Source organism: Antechinus flavipes, chromosome 6 (genome assembly GCF_016432865.1).
Source record: "Antechinus flavipes isolate AdamAnt ecotype Samford, QLD, Australia chromosome 6, AdamAnt_v2, whole genome shotgun sequence".
Taxonomy (NCBI): Eukaryota; Metazoa; Chordata; class Mammalia; order Dasyuromorphia; family Dasyuridae; genus Antechinus; species Antechinus flavipes.
In genome coordinates, this window is record NC_067403.1 from 55,977,753 (window position 1) to 55,986,115 (window position 8,363).

An 8,363-nucleotide genomic window follows, 5' to 3' on the forward strand; every position below is an offset into this window, starting at 1 on the left:
CCTCCTGCCAACTTTAAATTTCCCACATCACAACTTTCATTCATTTTTTCCTTATCTCTTCCTTCCGAGATCAAAAAAGAAGCAGTATATTTTCTTTCCATATTCAAATGGAATACATTATGTAAATGGAAACAGTTACTACATGCAGGCTTTCTTCTTTTCTTCAGATTAAACATCCTCCAGTGCTTCTACAGCTCCTCCTAAGATCAGAATACATGGTGAAATCATCCTTGTCTCTCTCTAGACAATACAGAGCTGATTAAAATTAAATTATTAATAAAATATATTAAAATTTTAAAAATATACTTTAAATAAAAATTATCATAGTATAGTTCTGAGAACTGAACACAATACTGCATTCCAAAAGTGGTTGACTGGGACACCCCGTACAATGAACTGCCATCTCCATATTCCTCTCATGAACTCACTGTTAGGTAGGCAATGAAAATGGAAGCCACACTAAAAATAATAGTCTCATAATTCAGTATTTCTACTTTAATGGGTGTGGTATAAGGAAAATAAAGTTGAATATGCATTCAAAGTTTTCATTGCTAGTTTCATCTGCTAGTTCTTTGAAGTGGGAAAATCAATTACTCTCTTTGAGCCACAGTTTCCTCCTTTTCAAAAAAAATAAATAAACGTCATTAACAACTTTCTTGTTCAAATCACAGGACGATAGCAATAATCAAATTTGGTAAGGTCTGTGAAAGTACTGTGAAAAATTATCAAGTTCTAAGTTTGGAATATTATTATTACTGAGAGGTCATCAACACAGTTGTTAGAACATTCCTATTTTGCAGCTAGAAAGATAAAGACTCAAGTGCTGCATCTGTCAAATACTGACTTTCATATATCTTTCTGTTATCCAGAAAACTTTTGAGACTGTAAATTGCAAAAAAATTTCAATTTGTATTGATAGAAATTCCTTTATCCAGAATTTCCTTATATCATAAAACTATAGCTATCCTATTATGTTTATTTTTTTTTTTTACAAAAGAATAAAGCTAGAAAATCATAAGGATTTCTAGAAAGGAAACAAGTTACAATTGTATTAGTCTATAGTCCAGCACACAATGTTTATGACATCAAGTATTAATAGATATAATTTTAATCATTAGCAAAGTATGAAACTTTCAGTGGATAAATTGTTCACTATAGAATCACCTTGCTAGTCACTATAGAGTCATAGTAAATGTGAACCTAGATTTAGCCTAAGTATTCTCATTTAGGATCATAATGCTGTGGGAAAGTATTTAATTTTAGGTCAGAGTGAGAACACTTACACAACATGAATAACTAATTGGCAAATGGGTTCACGGGAAGGAAAGGTTTAATACCAAAATTTTAGCTCTAAGCCATGCTAGAAATAACTGTGGCTGCTAAAATAAAATCTTTTTCAGAAAGTAGCTTAGCCACAGGGTCTATTAAAAGCAGTTAGTCAGAATAGTAACTTAGCTAGGTTCAAGGAACAGTTTATGGGTCAAGTGTTCCTTCCATTAGCCCAAAACATCAAAGCATCTTAATGTCCAATGTGGTTACCTAGGTTCAAGGAACAGTTTATGAGACACACATCCCTTCTGTGGACTCAGTGAGTCTAAATATACTTATGTTAGTGATTTTAGAAAATGTTTTGTTTATAACTTTTATCAGTCACTCTAGGGCCCAGGGTTAAGGTCCAGAGTGTCCTGTACAATAAAATTCAGAGCTGGAAGAAACTAATTCAAGTCTTCTCTCTTCTAGCTTCCCCATTTTCCAGATTAGAAACTGAAATCCAAAGAAAAGTAATATATTCTGTCACATAGGAAAGCAAAACTGACAATCCTATGTTTTCTGATTCCATATTCAAGGCACTTTTTAACTATGTCTTATTAATTCCATTTTATTCTATATGTTCTCTAAGAAATGTAGCAACCTAAAGTTAATTTTCCTGTATAATAATCAGATCTTGAGCGGGATATGTTTTCATAGTTATAGTTACTTAACTGTAACCTAACTCAAACCTGACTTGAAGAAATGCCAAAAAGTAAAATACAAGTTTCTTAATAGTTTTCTATTTTTTTGAAAACAGGTACTAACATTAACAGCAATAGCAACTCAATTGGTCAAATAACCCTGATAATAAATTTGCCCGGTTTGGAATCTCTAATTATAGATAAAGTAGAAGTATACTCTCCTTAAGTTAAATTCACTCCTGATACAGAGGATCTTCCTCCAAGAGGTCAGTTACTTCTGAATAGTACAAGTTTTGCCACTCAGGCATCTATTCAATTGGATTTAGAGGGAGGCCATCAAATCATTTTATTCAAAATGCCATCACTAATTTTGATGTTCTGCCTTGATTAGGTTACAATGTATGTATATATATATATATATATATATATATATATATATATATATATATATATATATATATAAAATCTGTCTATCTATCTATCTATCTATCTATCTTACCTTAATGAGAACTGGAATGATTGCCTAAAAAAGTAGGGTTAAATCGGTATTGTTCATTTTACTTGTAATGAAGAGCTAGTTACATTAATGATAATTAATAAGATATCAATAAAGATATGCATGTAAACACATATATACATGCACACACACACACATATATATAATAACATTTAAATATAATTATTTTCCTTAAATTTTTTCCTGAGTGGTATGGATTCCTGAGGGATTTTTTAAAAGAAGAAATAAGCATAATTATAAATTATAATAGCATAATAAAATGGATGGAATTGATGTATTCAATGATAGAATTAACAAAATCTGGGCAATGTGCATGATAACAATAAAAAATCCATGAGAAATCATGTTGCCACTGTTGACTAAAAATGCCCTACATTTTCATCTATTGGACAAAAATACAATCTGCACTTTTTTTTTCCCGTAGGAAACTAATACCTGAGATTTCTGGTAATCTCCTACTGGAGGCAAAATTCTAATTAGGGATGTATAGGTATAGCACCAGAGTACCTGGGTTTATAAAGTTCACAAATACTTGGATCTCAAGGACATCACAGTCTCTAATTATCTTCACATTGTTCATTCTTGCTAATGCATAGTATTTGCTTCCATATTTCCACCTTTTCAGCTATTTTTTCTTTCTTTCTCTCTCTTTTTTTCTCTTTCTCTTTTTTCTTTCTTCTTTTTCTCTTCCTTTCTGTTTCTTTCTTTCTCTCTTACTCTCTTTCTTACTCTTTTTCCTTCTCTCTCTTTTACTCTTTCTCTTTCCTTCCTTCCTTCCTTCCTTCCTTCCTTCCTTCCTTCCTTCCTTCCTTCCTTCCTTCTCTTTCCTTCTTTCTTTCTTTATTTAAAAAGCAGACTACAAACCTTTTTGAGAAGATTTTCCTGGGTGAATACAAGATGGGATTTGAAAATATTAATAAGCAAGACTATCACCCAATGTTTGAGAACACAAATTTCAAATAATTCATAGTCAGCCAGAATATATAGACTTATGAGTTACAGCTAAAAAGGCAGAGAATTAGCAAATAAACAAAGAGAATGACAAATGGTCAGATAAAAAGAAGAATACTTCAAAGTTAATGGTTCTATTATTCCAGAAGAATGTAAGGCTTATTTTGCTTCTGAGTTTATTACAGAATCAAACAACAACAACAACAACAACAACAACAACAACAACAACAACAACAACAAAAACAAATTAAGAGAAATGAACGTGTTATCCAATGTATACTTCAAACAGAATCATTTCTATAACATACCTGAACTAGTGATCGATTTTTCAGGCTCTTTTTGAAGACTTTTAATGAGGAGATATATTTTGAGTCAATCTGCTTTTAAATGTAAGTAATCAATTTCTAGTGCCTATTTCTGAATATTATTTCCATCTTAAAACTCACACCAATATATCCTCCACTTTAAAAAAATAAAGAATTAGTATCAGATACTGAACTATATGAAAGATGGGAAACTAAATAAATAGTAGAAAGAGCGCTAGATCTGGGGGCCATTCGAAGTCCTATATCTTATTCAAGTTATTTAATTCTTTCTAGATCTCACCTTCCTTTAAGTAAAATGAGCGTTCTTAGATGGCTTCTGAAATATATATTTATATGGTCCCTCAAATAACCTTTTCCTTATAGAAGTGCGTGCAAGGATTTTGCCTTCTCTATTACTATCTTCATGTGGGTTTCCTATCAGTCTATTGTACCACTATCATGCCATTAAGGCTGTTCTTCATAAAACCTCTAGTTTATTCCTTCAGCCATGAATAGAAGTATGTTCCCAGTCATTATATAATTTAGATTTCTAGTTACTTTTGCAAATATATAGGTCTGTTCAGAGGGGACTTTAGGGATTATCTAATCTAACCTATTCCCTTTATAGATGAGGAAACTGAATGTAGAGGGAAGTTTAACTGCTTGACAATACATCTAGCAAATAGCAGAGCAAGATTGGGATACAGGTGATTTTAACCCCCAATCCAGTGTTCTTTCCACTATTTTGCACTGTTTAGATACAAATGCAGAAGACATTTCTTACCTACAAAGAGTAATGCTATATTTAAAGCATTTTGTGTTTCTGATTGTTACTTGATTACTATGTTTAGAAGCTCCTTTTTCTGTCTGCTTGTTACTTATTATTGTCATAATTTTAGTTTAATGACTTGCCTAGGCCTGTTTAAGCAATTTTGACAGTACAGTGACTCATTCCCAGGATGCTTCTTTTATTCTGTGACTTTAAATACTTTAGATAGATATATAATTAAATGCATAGATAGACAGACAGAAAAAGAAAGAAAGAAGTTCTTTAGCACAATGTAGATGTTGTAGTTTAAAAAAAAATAAGTTCTTTGAAACTAAGGATATAGGAAGTCATGATTTACAAAGAATGTGAGATAGTAAAATGATGTAAAATGATTAGAAGAAAAGTTAGAAGAAAATTTTTAACAAAGCTATGGGACCATTTAATAAAGACATGCAAAATACTGGAAAATAGACTGTGTTCATTAAGAAAAGTCAGGTCACCTTCATCTCATTTACATTTTTGATGGACTCCTTTTTTGATTAGTAAATCAGGAACTATTGTTGATGAATCTTGGGTTCAGTAAAGCATTTGACCAAGGATTTTTATGCCCTTGTGTATAAGATAGAGACATGTCAGTTGAGCTGCACTTATTTTAATTTAAAATGATTAAACACCAGATTAAAAAGAATCTAGATTAAAAGGTTAGTCTTGAAGCAAAAATTCTAGCGTTTTATCACAGGAATTTATTCTCAGTCCCATTCAATTCAATATTTTTATCCATGACTTTGGGGATGATGTATACTTAAATGATATAGTACTTAAATACTTTAAATTGATTAATTTAATTGACTTAAATATTACTTAGTACTTAATATAATACTTAATATGATACCAGAAAGAGAATAACCTATATACTTTATGAAAAATTTATGTCCAATAGGTTTGTAGCATATTCCAAAAAAATAATTATTATACCCAAGAAGATAAAATTTAATGAGGGAAAGTACTCATTACGGAATTTTTTTTAAAATACAAAAGCAAAGAATTGAGTAGAAAGTAATTAAAATGAAAAGAGAAAATAAAAGGTTGCATTTTGTTAGGTTTCTTAAGTTAATTGAAAATTAAATATGAGTCAATGATGTGATATGATGACAAAGATTCTTAGCTTTAAATAAATTCACAATTCAACATTCCTCCAGCAGAACCCAAGCTTTCATAACTTTTAAAAATCTTTTTTCTCATCATATTTCTTTTTCATTTAAATTTTATATGAAGTTCACATTCTTTCCCTTTCAACTCCAATGCCTTCAATAAGAAAGCCACGAAAAACAAAACACATTACAAATATATATATATATATATATATATATATATATATATAATATATATATATATATAATAAAAGCAAAACATGTTTTTCTTTAATCATGTATATATATGTAAATATGTATATATATATATATGTATATATATATATAAGATTGTATAATGAGGACCTCAAAAATCATGAAAGAATGGGTTCAGCTGAGGGAATGATAAATTGATAATTTATTTTAAATCAAACACTTAATTTTCAACTGATATTGATTCAAATAATATTGAAACTTTTAATATTAATGCAACTGATTTTAAATGGAAACTGTGGGTGTATACACACACTTAAACTTCTATTTCTATATCTATATCAGTATCTATAGCTATATTAAAGATCTGTACCCATATAGATGTAGATTTTGGTGTGTCTGAAGCACTAGTCATGAGTCTAAACTCTCTCTATCCGGAGGCAAGAAGCACATTTTATCAGGAATTCTCTATAATAATGATTAGTTATATTAATCAAAATATTTAATGTAGTGTTCTTGTTTGGTTTTCTGGAGCTCTTAGAGCTACCTTCCTTTCAGTTGAGTAATCACCAAGAGAATAGCCAGGTGTGAAAGCCCAAATCCTTTATTATCTCCTAGGTTGATTCTAATAGATTTGTATTTCCCAATCCCCATGGGATTCCATCCTAATGGAGAAAATCATGTACATTCAGAATGAGGACTGTTTGGACTAAATGTGAATCACAACATAGTTTTTCACCTTTTTTTGTTGTTGTTTGCTTACTTTTTATTTTATTTTTTTCCCTTTTTGATATGATTTTTCTTGAGCAGCATGATAATTGTGGAACTATAGAAGAATTGCACATGTTTAGCATAAATTGGATTACTTGCTATCTAGGGAAGGATGTAGGGAAAGGAAGGGAGAAAAAATTTGGAACACAAGATTTTGCAAGGATGAATGTTGAAAACTATCTTTGCATATATTTTTAACAGAAAAAAGCTATTATTTTTAAAATGGGGGTCATAAATGGAAAAACTTTAAGAAGCCCTGCTATTAACAATGAAGAAATAACAAAATTTATATAGTAAGTTTGTCTGATAAAAGCCCCATTTCTCAAATATATAAGGGACTTAATATAACTATAAAAATAATTCTGAAATTAACAAGTTGTGAAAGAAAACAAAGCTTGCAGTTTTTAGAAAAAAATTCTAAGTAATAACATAACAAAAATTCCAGTAGACTGGTTCTGACAGGTTGGGAGTAGGTCCATAAATTCTGATAAACTGGGAGTGAAAGGGGTGGTAGTCACTAGAGACAGAAAGTCTGGATTTAGAGATAGAGGAGGCCAAATTAGATATCTGAGATAGGACACCTAGAGTTTTATCTTTTGGAATGCCAGAGTGGCCAGATCTCTACAGCCCTAATTAGCTCAGCCCTAATGAACAGTAAAGGAGGTTGCAACCAGGGAGATTGAGGAAGAACAATTCAAGAAACTGAGGCAGAACACTTTAGGAAAACTGAGGGAGAACAATTTAGGGAAACTGAGGCAGGACAGTAAAAGGAAACTGTGGCATAACAAAATCATTCCTTTCATTATTTCTTACAGCACATTTTTTTAATTGTTGTTCAGCTATTCAGTTGTATCTAACTTTTAATGATCAGGATCATACCATTCATTGGGTTTTCTAGGCAAAAATACTGAGGTAATTGGCCATTGCTTTCTCCATTGGTAATTATCATTGTAAAAAAGATATATCCTCTTAGGAAAAATAAAATTTATTTACCCAAGGAAATTGATTTTAGGAACCATCAGAAAGAAAATAATTTGGATAGTTGTGTTTATAAGTGCTTCTGTATGTATGTGATTTCATATTAGCTTCATGAATTCTATATTCCAGTCAAACTAGCCACTTTCTGTTTAGAGTATATGATGTCCCATCTCTCACCTCGTTGTTATTATGCAATTCTGCTGGGAATACCATCTTCCTTTACTTTATCCTCCTGGGTTCCCTAATTCCATTCAAGTTTCATCCTACAGTTTTGATGTACAGTTTGATGTTTGATGATAGATTTGAAAAAATATATTATTTATTCATTTTGATATATATTTCTTTTACTTATTTGTTTCTATGTAAACTACTTGAAATCAGAGACTATATCAAGTTATCTTTATATTTTCAGTACCTAGCAAAAATCCAGGTGAAAAGGGAATGTACAAAATTCTTGTGATAGATTTCTGTCATCTCTCTCCATTTCTAGGTCTCTAATTTTTATGTCTGTCTTACTATGTATGCGTATATGCATAAAACATATATATATATGCCTGTATATATACACACACAAATATGCACATAAACTATGTATGTATATACCCATACACATGTATGTGTATGTATATGCATGTGTGCATATAGGTGTGTGCGTGTATGAGTGAAATGTAGCTATTTCTATTACTTCTCGGAAGGTCAACATATGTATAGGTGTTTTTTTTTTTTTTTTTAAAGAAAAAAAGATCTATACTTAGCACTTCATCTAAAAAAGTGAGT